The 15,167-nt window shown below is 38.8% G+C and overlaps 1 protein-coding gene across 4 annotated transcripts in view; it reads left to right on the plus strand.

Moving 5' to 3' along the window:
• PPP2R5E (protein phosphatase 2 regulatory subunit B'epsilon) overlaps positions 1 to 15,167 on the plus strand; it is a 77,409-nt gene that overhangs the window by 28,414 nt on the left and 33,828 nt on the right. The window lies entirely within an intron of this gene.

A 15,167-nucleotide genomic window follows, 5' to 3' on the forward strand; every position in this document is an offset into this window, starting at 1 on the left:
GCAGAAGCTGAATAGTTGGGAGGAAATTCCCAGATGCGTCAACTTAACTTTTCATTAGCAAAGTGATTAAGAAGCAAGCGGGGCTCGCTGAGTTGCTTGAAACATAATTTTGTAGCTGTGAAGCCAGCTGTTTTACATCATGTACATAAGAAGGTCTGTGTGGAAAAACACCTGTTTTAGAATGGGTTGCTTGTGAGTGTGTATTATCATTGCTTCCTTCACTCTTTAAAAATGTAACTTTACATGGGTTTTCTGTCATTTCTTCTGAGTAGATCCTGGCGAGTTTACAGATTGGTTTAGGTAATATGTGGGGGGAAAAAAACCAGCCCAACAAGCTGATGACTAGGTAAAGTACAGTTGATCTCTGGTGCTACAGTTATCTCCTATTTTATGTGGTGCTTCCTTACAAGATTTAGAACTTTAAATGCAGAAAACTCTTGTGTGGGAAGGTTATTACTTCAAAAAAAGTGCATGAGTGAAGTTGCTATAGACTTTTAGAGGCTAAAATGTGGTTAATCTGTATTAAACTCTGGTCTTCATCTTGCATGGGAACAAATTTACTGGAAGCTTCCTCATCTGAATTAATGCAAGTATGAGACATACAGATTCCTCAATGCAGCAGCTCAGAAAGAGTTACTCAACTGGGTTACTTTTCCAGTTGTGACTAAGGGGCCAATTAGCAGCATCCGGAATGAGATGGCATCGCCTAGGTAAAAATAGATGGCATTTGGAGAAGCTGGGGGCTGTTTTGGAGGTCTTTGGCTGCAGACTGAGAAAAGCAAGACAAAGAGGCAAGCTTCTGAAGAGGAGTATTACAGACATGATTGTACAAAACTCCATGAGCAGGCAAAGGTAGGAGCAGCCCTGAGAAATGGCAAGAAGCAAATTGGATGCTCAAATTGAAGGGCCCCTGCTGCTGAAGGAATGCCTGAGCTGAGTTCTTGGCTGCCTTCTGACAAGACAGATAATGCTAGCATTGATACTGAAGTGAAACAAGCTGTAACATCCTCTGAAAACGACAGGAATCAGGGGGAGTGGGTGTAAAGCTTGCTAGATTGTTAGGTCTTAGGTTAAGGATTGATACTTTAATGCCTCTCAGAGGAAGGAGTAAGGCACACAGAAGTGCTGCTTCAGCTTGTTTGCTTGAAGGTGATTAGTTGATTACTGCCTGTGTCTCTGAGACCAAGTACCCTGGAGAACTTGATGGCATGGGGTTGTATTTTGCTTTCTAGTCTTTACAGTTATAACTTAGTCCTATGACCACAAGAGTTTTGATGGTCCTTTTCTGTCATTTCTAGGATACTGAAGCCACTGGATTAGTATAGTTTAAAACTCTTTTGTTTTTTGCTGACCTACTTTTACTGCATATTAGCTATTGGATTGGGAAAGGGCCATCTGTATACGTGCCTGCTGATACAGCCTGAATGTGAAGTAAAGAGAATGTAGAATGCTGTCTGCCTTCTCTTGATAAACTTCAGTCTAGTGGAGGTAATTACTTAAAATACTAATTTTTATTGTAAATGGCATGCTCTGCTTGTCATTTAATAACGTATTAGTGAGTTTGATATTTCATGGAAAAAAGTAAAGGCGGCAGGAAGAATGTGCCTCAAGTCCTCTTTTTAAATACACAAAGGATGTGTAAGTGTACTAGTAAGCCTGCTACATTTTCTAGCTTGCCCATGCTTTTTAGAAAGTATGATCTGTGTATTCATATGGTCAGATACAAAGCACGTTTGCTGTGCTATACATGCTTTCTTGATCAGTGATCTGTACCTGCAAAGACTCTAAAAAAATGCCTTTTAAAAGTTATGCTCATTCTCCAGTAGTGTATTTGGATTACCTCACTTACGATGAGGAGCTTTCAGGCTTACCCACGTGTGTATAAACCTGCAAAATATGCACTTCTCCTGCTGAGTTTTTCTCCATTAATTTTTCATGGAATATATAACTGGTGAGCTTGCTTTCCTTTTTTTGATTAGTAAGCAATAAGCTTTCTTCTGCCGATTAGAGCAAAGGTGTAATTGCAATTTTAATGAACCAATGTAACATTCCCATTGGCTTCAATTTGGCCAGGATGCCAACTGAAGATTAAGTTTGCAACCACAGTACAGCTGAGGATAAATATTGTTGGTAATCTAATTTCAGTTTATCATCTTCAATAGAGAAGCACCTTAACTAATGAGTAGTTTGGAAGAGGTAGAGAGGGTAGCAGTTGATCATGAAGAGTATTATTTGGTAACCACAGAGGAAATGTTTTAATTGTATTTAATGCCTGAACTGTTATGCCTGGCTAATACTTGTAACAGTCTAAACTAAGAAAGTTTTGAAAACTGACTTCATGCACAGCAGAGCGATCTTTAGTTACGTTAGTTTTGTGACATAACCGTGTCTGTCTAGTTTTCAGTTTTCTCAAACTAGTTTATGAACCTTAAGAACTTAATGCAAAACTCATTTGTAATGGGTCAAATATTTGTTTTTATAGGTAATATGCTGTTGTACATTGATAGTCATGTTGGAGGGGGGCTAAGTAATCTCTAGAGAAATTCACTTCAGGTGCCAAGGCTCAGTGATCTGAGCTTGAACCAAGGTTTGCCTGTCCAGTAGCAGATGGCATTTCTGAGGGACAAAACCCCCTATGATTGATATGCATGCATGTAGGTAAATATATTCTGCCAAAATAAAACTGCATTTTTTTTTTAATTTAGTGTTTTTGGAAGAGGTCAGTCAAAGAAACGTAAAAAAAAATTAAATGTCCATGCACATTATGGTAAAGCAAGGCTACAGTCAGGGTAGTTCTTTAGACAATTACAAATATTCAGAAATTAGGCTTTTATTTCTTGAACCTTGTGTTGGGGAGATAAAATGTTTACCCCATTTAGGATTCAAGCATTAAAAAACCTCATTGTTTAAAAGGTAGAAAAGTAGCCTAATACTCTATATCAGTCAGGTTTCCATATTTTAGAAAAAACACCTGCTTTAGTTACAACAGAGTGGTGTACTCTAAAGGTGAATGATAATTACTAGTAAATGAAATTTGGTTTAAAACTGAGCTGTGCTGTTCTGTGATGGAGGAGATCCTATTTTTAAAGGAATAGCTGGTATTTTTACATGGACGTATGTAATGATAATGCAAATATAATCAAATATCCAGCATAACACAGACTAACTTGACAGGTTACAGGGGAGTATTATATAAATGTCATGTTTTTCCCTTTTACTTATGAATTGTTCCAGATCCTGAATAATCTGAAAATTAAGATTAAATGGTCTAGAATGGGGATGTATTTCTGTGGGAATGAGGGAGAACTCTACAGTAATTGCAAAATAAAAATAAAATAGACTATTTATTTTCTGTCATTTAGACAGGTCTACTGGGCTTGGCAATATGAGAAAGGGTGTTCCCTTAAAGCTTGACTAATTTGAGGTACTGTCATAAGGTATTGAATAACACAGTCTGAGCCTTACAGATGACCATATCTCAGGGCAGCTGGTTGAGCATAAGCAGTAGAAGGCCTTATGCAAGGAACATATCTTAAAGGAGGGAATGATGTGGTAACCTCGTTTCTTGACAAAGAAACCACGTGGATTGCTTGTGGATGGAAAGTCCTCACGTAGCGTCTTTTGAATAATGCTTTCTAGTTTCTAAGTTGGCAAGGAGATGTTATCTCAGTGTGTAGATCAGGGTTGTACCTTCAGGTTTGCCTGGGTTTTTTCATGGGTGGAGTGTAGTAGGGGTTATGTTCTTCTGCTCAGGAAATGCAGATGAGTAGTGGATGCTGTGGCTGGTGTTCCTGAGGGATATGCTGCTGCAGATGCATCATCCTCTGCAACCCCAGCTTGTTTTTGGCATAACAGTGAATCCGGCTTGAGGTGTTGATTCTGATCTGAGGGCTGAAACTAGTATTTAGAAGACTAAATGAATAATGAAGGCCAAAATCCAGTAATTTTGTTCATCTGTCATACTGGGTCTTCTGCAGTAAAGAGAAAACGTGTGTAAGAAATTGAGCTTTCGGGCGGGGGGTGGGGGCACCTGTGTGTGTGGGGACTTTAGAATGCACCATCAGCTTGTTTCTGCGCCTTTTATCATAACTGTTGGGTATGTTTATTAAAATTTGTCTCTTTCTTACACAAACATAACATCTTACACGTGTGTGGTTCCGTAAAATTCTTACTCCATTACATACATGGCTCCCTCTGCGGAGAGAATGAGAAAGCAAACACATGATGGACAGTTGGATTGCGTAGTGCCTTACTGGAAAATGTGGGAGACTATTGTGGTGAATTAGCATAGAGTAGAATATGTTCTTGACTAAATTTATCCTACCAAATGAGAAGGGAATGGAAGTTATGCTTTCAGGGTTCAATTAAACTTTTCTTAGTGTATAAACAGAGTTATAGAAACCTGTATTTTATATGTATGTATATTATTTAAGTTAATAAATATAAATATTTTTAAATATAAGCCTGAGCTCTTAATGGGTTTTGTTACATAGAATAGCTCTCACTTAATTACTTCTTTCACTGGAGAATAAAGTACTCCTGTGACTTCTGGGATAAATTAATGGGTCAGTATCAAGCAGAGTAGCAATCGTGGCACTTGTTCTGAGCCCATTTGAATGGGAGTTATGTTTTGGGTTTCCCATGCTCTTGGTTCTTTTTTTTTTTTTTTTTGTGGGTGTCTTAAGTGTTTCTGAGTAAATTTCATAGAGCAACTCTGTAGTTCGAGCAAAATTAATACTGCATATTTTTATTTAGACAGATGGCAGTTTCAGAGCACTTACTAAACAAGGTATAATTTCTGCACTCTTACAGGAAGCATCTACAGATATATAATTTTATCATGATTTCATTATGTACTTAATGCACCAAATCAATAAATTCCAATGGAAATCCTGAATTGCATTGTGACTGTGGTTAGAATGGAAGGTAACTGTAAGATTGCTGTGACATATTTGTGTTGTTATATTTAATGATCATTATAGAGCAAAAGCTTCTCATGTCATGCAGAAAAAAATTGTGATCTGATAAGAATCTTATCAAAAGGAAGACAATAATCCTCTTAAGGATTCTTCTGGCTTAGGTCAGCAGGCCATGGTGGTTTTTTTGCAAAGGTGTTACTTAGTAGCCTGGAACTTGAAACATTTTTTCAGGTTTTTAGATTTTTTTTTTTTGACATCCAAGGAACCTGGAAACAATGAGATGCTCATTATAAATTGCTAGTCTTGCCATTTTCTGATTTGCCATTAATTTACAACACACACAAAAAATTGCACACGATGTAACAAGATAAAGTTGTAGCTACAGTGTAATCCATCATTCTCTCTAAAATTAACAGAAACAAAGTACAAGATAAAAGTGATATGAGCAGAGCATGACGAAGTTGAAATAATGAGCTGAGTGTCTATTGATGTTTGGAATTCCAGTGCTCTATTAGGAATTCAGGAATGGATGGAGGATGGCAGGGTCTGGAGACTAGCTGGGCAGTTAAAAATATACTGGAAAACAGCTTGAAAGACGTGATTTTAAAGGAAGACAGCAGTAGGGTGACCCAGTGGAGCACTACGTTACTCCTGTGTAGCTTAGCTCTATGTCTGTAATTTGAGAAATCACTTGGAAAAGGAGATGGCTTTGTTTACATGGTGTTTTCTGTCTCTGTTCTTTGATGTGTTTCAGGGTAGAGGAGCTGAGTAAGTAGGTAAGTTAGGCTTGTTATGGATTTGCATTTGCTCTACCTGTAGCTTTTACTATTCAAATGCCTACAGGAAAACCTGACTAATCTGGTGTACAGCTCCTTCTGGTAAGAGCTGAAAGGAACCAGTGGAAGGTTCAGCACTGGAGGCATTACCAGCTAGAATTGAGAAAAGGAGTAAGTAATAATAGTTACTAATCCTGGAGTCTCAAAAACTCTACAAACACTTTTCATGTAGAGTCAGTCTTGTGTTTGTCATGGAGCATGATGTTAAAATTCAGAGATTTTTAAGTTTGTGTATATTTTGTTTCTTAGACTAAGGGTGTTCTAATACAGCTCTGGGAGCACCAAAGCATGAGCTGATTGTCCTGGGGTTTGGTATTCTCTCTCAGCGTAGTATTGGGTTGTTTTTTTACACACCTAGCTAAATTAATGGATCGCTGCCTAAAAATAAAGCAAAAGAAAACACCAACCAACAAACAAACATTAAAACCCCCAAAGCAACCACAAGTCCTGTAAGTGGATGTATGCTTATGTTTATACAAATGTAGAAAGTAGAAGATGATGATTTGTTTTTAAGAACATTTAAAATCTGTCTTTTTTCTTTTTTTTTTTCCTCTTCCTCTTGTAGAAGACTTCGAAAGGTTAGAATTATGTCTTTCATATCTAATGGTAGAAGGTTAGGCAGAAGGTGTGTGGCAAAGGTATCCTGATAATTCCTTCACTACCTCGGGTCAGTATTCTCAGGTAGCAGGACCAACATGGACAGCAGCTCTTTGGTGACTGTTCAGCAAGCTGGCGACTTTCGCTTTTCTGAGTGAAGGTTAGCTTGTACTTTGAAAGTGCAATCCAGTAATAACCTACTTTAAAACAACTAGCATGAACTTCTGAGCCAGTAGAAAAGAAACTTGAGTCAGTCCAGGAAAATTTGCCACAATAATTCTTAGTGTTTCAGCAAAGTATTTTTGTCTTATTTAGGGATTTTATGCCACGTATTTATGTGTATTTTTGCGAGCCTTTTTGCTTCCATTAAAAAAAATACTGCTAAACATTGTTCCTGAAATATCAATAAAAATTTTGGGGGGAGGGGGAGAAAGCAACATACAAAACCTGTGATCAGCTTGGGAGTGAAAAAAAGTGTTAATTTGATGTCTGGGCAAACTCACCATAAATAAAGGTGTCACAGAGTGTCAGGAACCTCCAGATATGTAGGTGCTTAATCAAATCTAGCCCCTTTTTTGATGTTTGGAGCTTTGAGCCCCTATTTTTTCCAAGTATTCTGCTACTTTTATTGTGTTACCTATTCACCAAATAATTTTTTCCTCTCTGTCTTTTCCAAGTCTCTTGCTCATGGTCTACCTCATTCGCTTTCCTCTCTTGGTCTTTTAATACTTTTTTATGTTGTAGCTCTGCCACCTTTGGCTTCCTACTCTGTCCCCTTGTTATAATATTCACAGCTGCTTTGCTGTTCTTCCATGTCTTCTGAAATCTTCTGGTATGTTCGTCCACTTGCTTTTCTCCCATCAGTTTTTCTCTAAAATTTGTGTCATTCGAATCCTTTTCCATACTTTGTCTGCTATCATCTTTGATAAGGGTAACTTTTGGCTTGAATGTATTTGTAGGCAGAATGGGTAAGCTGACTGTCTTGGGTTACTCCTTTAGTCTAAATTCTTCCTGTTCATTGAAGAATGAGGGGTTGAAAAGTGTTGTCGACTTACCTAAGGCAGAAGGCATTGCTACCTGATTATGAAAAGACATGGTTACTATTAAGTGGTGATTATTAGTGCTATCGTGAGGGACACTGTATACAGCTGTCCTGGTTGCAGCTGGGATAGAGTTAATTTTCTTCTTAGCAGTTAGTACAGTGCTGTGTTTTGGCTCTGATGTGAGAACAATGTTGGTAGCATACTGATGTTGTTAGTTGTTGCTGGGTGGTGTTTATGCTAAATCAAGGACTTTTCAGTTTCCTCGGTGCTGCCAGCCAGAGGGCTGGGGGGGGGCAGGGAATTGGAGGGGACACAGCCAGGACAGGTGACCCAAGCTAGTCAGAGAGGTATTCCATACCATATGGAGTCATGCTGAGTATATAAACTGGGGGAAGAAGAAGGAAGGGGCGGATATCTGGCATTATGGCGTTTGTCTTCCCGAGTAACCGTTACGTGTGATGGAGCCCTGCGCTCCTGGGGGTTGCCAAACACCTGCCTGCCCGAGGGAAGTGGTGAATGAATTCCTTGCTTTGCTTTGCTTGCCTGTGCAGCTTTTGCTTTACATATTAAATTGTTCTTATCTCAACGCTGGAGTTTTACATCCCTTTCTGATCCTCCTTCCCGCCCCTCTGGGTGAGGGGGAGTGAGCAAGCGGCTGCGTGGGGCTTGGTTGCCGGCTGGGGTTAAACCATGACAACAACCAAGTATCTTGCAAGCCTCTATTTTTGAGAGACCTGGAACAGCCATTGGTATACCCAAATACCCTGGTGGTCTTGTCTTCCATTAGTTGCTCATGTATTTTCACTATCCATTATGTATTTCTTTGGCTGCTTATTATTATCTGAGATGTTTGATATAACTCTGTTTCATAATGGATTCATCATGTTAGGTTAGCGATGAGTGAGAGTACCCAGACTTGTAAAACCTAGGGCACTCTAGAAGCTCTTTGCTCGGTTGAGAGTGACACATCATTGGTGCTGATTTGCACTAATACAGTCCTTTTGCAACAGGTGTGGATGTAATAGTATTTTGCGGTGGCTCATCAGCAGCTTTGACAACCAAGCTTGTGGTCATGGTCTGCTCCCAAGTTGAAAGATGTTCACAGCGCAGACACCACTGGGCAGTGGTGGGGTGAACAAGTGTTGGTCACAGATTGCCAAAGCGTAGCCTAAAGGAATCTTCTCACTGAAACCTTGACTGCCGTGGCTCTGGGTTGAGCCGTATGGGTGAAAGTGAGGGGGCTTGCACTGTTGCCTGCGCCATGTCTGCTGTGGCAGTAGGCAAAAAAGTTTATTGAAGTTTCATGAACTTCAGAAGTCTGTTTCTTAAAAATATGCTTTATTGAAGTTCTTTTTATTGTCAATTTGGTTTTAATTCTTGGTCTTGCGATGAAGGAAAGGGCAACCCTTCCTCTATGGGTTCTCTATTAAGGGACTGAAGCTCGTAAGATTTTTACATACATGTGTAAAGGCAGAATTTTGATTAATACATTTAAAAGTCTGTCCACACTATACAATTTTGTTGTGTCTTAAGAGTATATCTATTAAGCAGTATCCCCTGTTGCTTGTAATGCTACTCCATATGCCTCAAAGCACTCAAATCAAGTGGTAGATCTACACTGCTTTCAAACTACTCATCCCAGTAAATGGTGTTTGTTGAAGACCTCTGTGAAGTGATCGGGGAGTATCAGCAAGCAGCAGAGGGATTTGCAGTATCCATGACCCCTGTGAAGCTACCCAGGAGACTTCCACTTGGTGAGAACTCGTTCAGTTTGATCAGGGAGAAATTTATGGTCAGGGGAATAGTTTCAATTTTGTGACTGATTATCTGAAAAGCCCCTGATTACCAGGAAAAGTGGTGGAGTGTGTCCGGTGTTGCACTTCTAATCATGCATTTTTGAATGTGCTGGAAACAGTATGTTAATGTTGTGCTTTGCTTTTTGTGCATGTTCGCTCATAAAAGTCGGTTTGAGTTTGTCCCACTGTGTTTATTGCTGTGTGGATAATGTTGGTACTGGTTAGACTTTATATGTTTGGTGCCTAACTGCTGCCCTGCCTCTGTAATTATTAAGTATAGAGAATGGGTTGGGAAAGCAGCTTTGAAAAAAGCACCTATTATAAATGAACGATCACTGACTTAACAAAGCATTCAAAATATTGACAGCCAGTCAGGAAAATTGAATTAATGCAATCAGGATAGTGATTACTTTTCTCCAGAAGTGTGTGTAAGAAAGAGAGGGCAAACAGTTGTACTTTTTGGCATGTTAAGAACAATTATCTGCTGTGAAAAGTGGCTTATAGAAATGTGGCTCGTTATGTGCTGGGGTATATGTATGATAGGACCTTGTGTTGCTGAAAGCTTTGGGCTGGGTGTTACTGGACCTTCTGCTGAAGTGAACTTCTCAAAGAAGACCAGAAGGCTTTCAAAATCAAATTTGCAAGTTTTATTTGACTAAAAACTTGAATGTTAGCTTCTTACAAAACAGAATCTTCATAGTGACTTACGGGGGGGAAAGATGTAGACATAAAGATGTTTATGCACTGCTGCCTACTTTCTGCAGGTAGGTCCTTGGTTCAGTAGTTGGTTATGCTTAACTTGGTGGCTTGGTGAGTGGCAGCAAAGCAGAAGTGGTTTGTTTGGGTTTTTTAGAGCTATTATGTCACAAAGTCGTTTTACTTAATGTCCTGGGTTTGGCTGGGATAGAGTTAATTTATTTTTCAGTAGCTGGTACAGTGCTGTGGTTTGGGTTTAGTATGAGAATAATGTTGATCACACACTGATGTTTTAGTTGTTGCTAAGTCATGCTTACCTTAAGTCTAGGACTTTTCAGTTTCCCATGCTCTGCCAGTGAGCAGGGGCACGAGAAGCTGGGAGGGAGCAGAGCCAGGACAGCTGACCCGAACCAACCAAAGGGATATTCCATACCATGGACCATCACGCTGAGTATTTAAGTATTCAAACTGGAGGAGTTGGCTGTGACCTTGGGGTCACTGCTCAGGGACTGGCTGAGTGGCGAGCAGTTGTATTGTGACCACGTGTCTGGTGGTTTTTTCCCCCCTTTTGTATTTTATTCCTCTCTCCCTCTCTCTCTTTTTCATTGTTGTTATTATATTTAATTTTATTTCAGTTGTTAAATTGTTCTTATCTCAGCCTGTGAGTTTTAGATTTTTCCCAGTTCTCTTCCCCATCCTCCTGGGGGTGGGGGCAGTGAGTGAGTGGCTCTCTGGTGCTTAGTTGCTGGCTGGGGTCAAACCATGATACTTAACTATGAAAATAATAGTCCTAGGTTTATTAAATAACTGGAAGATATAGAAACTGAAGAAAAAGGGGATTTGTTTTGCCATTCAGTTGATTGGGAAAGAATATGGGAAACAATCTCAGTGGTTGGAGGTGAGTGAATACATTCTCAGATTTTGGGAAATTGTAAGGAAGTTCTAAAAATTTGTGGTAGTAAAAAACTTACTATTAATCTGTCTATCCCCCATTCTGGACATACTTCATTTTTAGTATGTTTTTTGTTTTTTATGTTTAATGTGTTCTTTGCTTTTACTGTCATACAAGAAGATGATGCTAGTTCTTTATGCAAAAGTAATCTTCAAGCTAATTAATAACAGTAATCTATATACACTGGAAGCAATAGTTATTCCAAGGCCATTTTGATTTTAGCTATTAATAAATGTTCTGGTAGTACACATGTGGGTGCAGGGTTGCATGTGTGAGCATATCTTGGTTTTGCTTAATATTTTATGTGTAATCTGTGTCATTTGTCTTGTTTTATTGTAATTCTAGGCCCTATGCTGTCTTGTGTCTGCAATCCGCTGACTTTTCCTTACAGCTGCCATGCTGGTTTAAGGAGTTCAGTCCCTCCCCCATTTTCACTTCTTCACTTCCCGGCATCATACCCTTCATTGCAAAACTACAGGCTGAAGTGGATCAGGAACTGAGCCAGGTGCTCAGCATCTCCCCCTTCTTGGCTTTTCACTAAGCACTTGGGGGAGAACCCTAGCTCAGTTTTCTGGATGCTATTTTGCAGCTCTGATGCATAGTTTCAGTTTTCTATAATCCAAAATCATATACTTGTAAATTAATTAAAATATGAATGCAGTGTAAACATGAATATTTTTATATATGTTAGAGACTTGCAGTAAAAGTTTGCTGTCAGATTTTTATGTCTGTTTGATAAAAGGACGCAAAAGGCAGAGGCTGCAGACAGGACTGGTGAGAAAGGATGGGCTGGTTGGATTAAGATTATTTTTGAATAAGGCTGTTAAGAGAGAAACTGAATTACTTTGGCCATTTTAGAATTGGTATGTCAGTCCTTGTAGTAACATTTGTTGGTCCATGTCTAAAATAAATTACAGTATTTTTTGTCAGTTTTTCTGATAACTTTATAAAACACTTGATTTTGTTAAAGGCTCAGATTCTATCTTCATTATCATTGTTCAGATATATTAGTACTTGCTTTCACTAAACCAATTTCTTTTTTGCATTTTTGAATACCAGGTGTATTTCAGAAGCTTTGTACAGTTTTAAATGGCTAAAGAGAAAACTGACAAGCCTGAAGGTTAGCTTGTAGCAGAGACCTTCTGAAAATGAGAATTCTCACAGTCATCCAGACAGAAGTTTATCTTTCTTTAAATTTTTATTTTAATAAATGTATGCTCTCCTGTGCATTGGTCATAAATCACACACACCACCTAGTAGTGTCATTTTGATTTTGTTATAGATTAATATTGAAGTACTATAGGTTTTTACACAGATGTATTAGAGCAGTTGCTCAATTATCAGTTCTTCCAACTGAAAGTAGACACGATGGTAATATCGCAGGTTATTAAGTTTTGCAGCCTGAATGTTTGGCTGTGCGTCAGAACAAGAGTAAACTGTTGCAGAATTCATTGAAAGCTCTGAGTATCCGTCTGCTGAGAAGAAAATGATTTGCTGTTTTTCATCAACTAACTGCGAACATCTGTAAGGAACAGTGTGTTTCATTTCAAGTCATTGCATTAAGGAGTTCAGCTCTGCTGTGGAGCTCAATACGTCCATACCCCAAGTACTAGTGTGCTCCTTGCTCTTGAATAGTGGCATGAAGATGGCTGGGGAAGTCCATTCTTAGTGACCTTTCAGTAAGGTTTGTACAGCTGTGAAAGAGGCATTAGAGGATAAAGGAAAACTCCAAAAAAAACCAAACCCCAAACCAAAACCAATCAAAAAAACCACGACCCAGACTAGCTAATGGCATGGCCTCTGTGGCAAGGTTGGGAACATGAAATACTGATTTTACTGATCTCTGCTGCCCTTTTCTTGTGCTATACTTATTAAGATCCCCTAAAATTTACTCTTACATACTTTTCCCACATTACCAAGTAGAAAAAACTTAGGCATTAAGTGTTTCCCTGATTCCAAGTCACCTGGAATTCCCAAGGACGGTGAGAAATATTAAGTGAAACTTCTTACAATTTTATTTTGTAGTATGAGTGGCAACTTCCTTAATAAAGAAAACCAGATATGACCAGAACAGTTGGTTTGTGGAGTTTTATTTTGTGGGGCTTTGGGGGATTTTGCTGTTTGTTTGTGGGTTTTTTTGATTGGGTGGTGGTGGGTTTTGTTGGTTGGTTTGTTTGTTTGTTTTTAGTTTGCCCCTGTAGTTTGTGTGGCTTATTGACATAGTAAGGCTGGCATGAATTTTTTGTAGTGTTTTAGAGTGTTTTTTCTTGAGAAAAACTTAATTACATTTTTTTGTTTTGTTCCCACACCTCCAGATACTTAACTGGAGAAAACCAAACTTCTGTCAGTTATTTTAATGCTTTAGTTGTTTGTTAATTTTTATTTAATACTGACCCTACCTTAACATGAAGTGTGATCTGGAGTCATGTGAGTCTGGTTATAACTTGTGCTGAATTGTATCTGAATGGATTCCCATCTGTGTGCAGCCTGTATTTTTCTTTGACTATGATGCCCTTGTTTGTCAAAGTAAACGTGTGTGAGCCATGTAGAACAATGCAACCCAAACCCCATTATGTTCATATAACGTTGCAGATTTTATTGATACCATTTACATATTTTCATGTTCTGTGGTGAGTGATGGCATAAGAAAGAATGGAAGTTAGAGTTAAAAATAATACTCTTGAAAAGTAACTGGTTGCACTTTTGTCACCCCCCCACCCCCACCCCCCCGCACACCCAGCTTGTATTTAAATCTGTCTTTTGGAATAAATTGTTAATTGATTAATTGTTGCCTGCTTGCTAATAACAGTAAACTCTGAAGTCCGTTCTCCTTTTTTGTATTATTTGAAAGCAGGTAGTCAAGAAAGCATCCACAAGTACTTTGCTTCCCCAGGCTCTTTATCTCCTGTAAGGCTGTAACCTTAGAAGGGTTGCTAATAAAAGTGGTCTTTTTTGTAATGGGTGCAGGCTAATGAGTTTCTTTGACCCCTTGGCTTATCATAGGTTTCAGCAGTGCCTGCTGTGAGGCATTTGAAACGTGTTCGAGGCCAGTGGAATGGCTTTAGGGTGACCTGGTTTGGGGACCTTTGGTTTTCCAGAGGTGTTTGGGGGAGATTCTTCTCCTGTGTAGCTCTTCTTGATAGGGTTCTGCAGGACCATGTTTGTTGCATCTTCAGTACCACAGATAAGTGTAGCCTTTGGGAACGTGGGGTGAACGATTCCAGTGATAAGAAACATGGTATCATAACTAACTGCTTCCCCCTGCTTAATTTCCTTTGGACACCGCTGTTGTAGAGCTTACCCAAGCCTAATAAATATGAGATCGGTGTGTGCTGCCTAGTATCATCAATTAGACTTTTACCAAGATCTTGGTTGTACTTTGCATGATGCAGTTTGCTAACCTATTGAATCCTGCCACTACTGCAGTGATGTGAGCAGAAAAAAAGGTTGAATAAACTGTTGTGCTTTATCATGCCAGGTCAGAAAGCATGTAGCATCTGCAATCCGTATTTATTCTTTTCAGTGTTGAAGCAATGCACTGAATTGATGTGAAGTGCCTTGGGGTCCTTGCATTTCTATCAGTACTTTTTAAATATGCGGTTGTGTGCTATGACCTTGTACTATTTCATAGGTCTTTTGAACTTGAACCTAGTAACTGTTGTGTACATGGTTTTAATTTAAACAAATTCATGGTACTTTGTCCTTAAAACTACTATACAATTTCTGACAGCTTCCAGGGTTTACCAAGTATTCCTTAGCTCAACAACAGAAAGTTCCGTCTAAGGTTGTTTTTTTACTAGTATGTCCAAGTTTTAAGAAATAAACATCAATCCTTTAGTATTAACATTTTCTAGTTGAAATGTATTTATGTGTTGTATTGTGGTTTGGAAGGTCGTCTGCTGGATTCCAGTGCTGACGGACCATTTGTGCCTTTAAAGAAAGAAAAACCAGAAGGTAGATCAAAGGAACTGAAGTACCCGCTAGTCTGACAGGGTACTTTCAGAGTAAAAATGCATATTACATTTCTGCAGCTTTCTGCTCTTGTTAGCCTCTTGTGTATGTGAACATCAGATGAACTAAGCTTTCTGTGTACTCTTTTGACGCACTTGGTAAACCAACAAACCACTAAGAAGTTGACGTTAATTTTAGTGTTTTATTGTCTTTTATCTGCTGAGAATTAAGAAAACAGTGCAAAAGCAGTAAGTAGTACATTCTGCTCACTGTGTTGGTCAAGCACATACTATTATTTTGTGTGAAAATGTTCCTATTAACGCATGTTATGTGTTCATAGTACAGCAAAAAATCCTCACTGTGTTTCAGTAAAATTG

The sequence above is a fragment of the Falco cherrug genome, chromosome 7 (assembly GCF_023634085.1).
Source record: "Falco cherrug isolate bFalChe1 chromosome 7, bFalChe1.pri, whole genome shotgun sequence".
NCBI lineage: Eukaryota > Metazoa > Chordata > Aves > Falconiformes > Falconidae > Falco > Falco cherrug.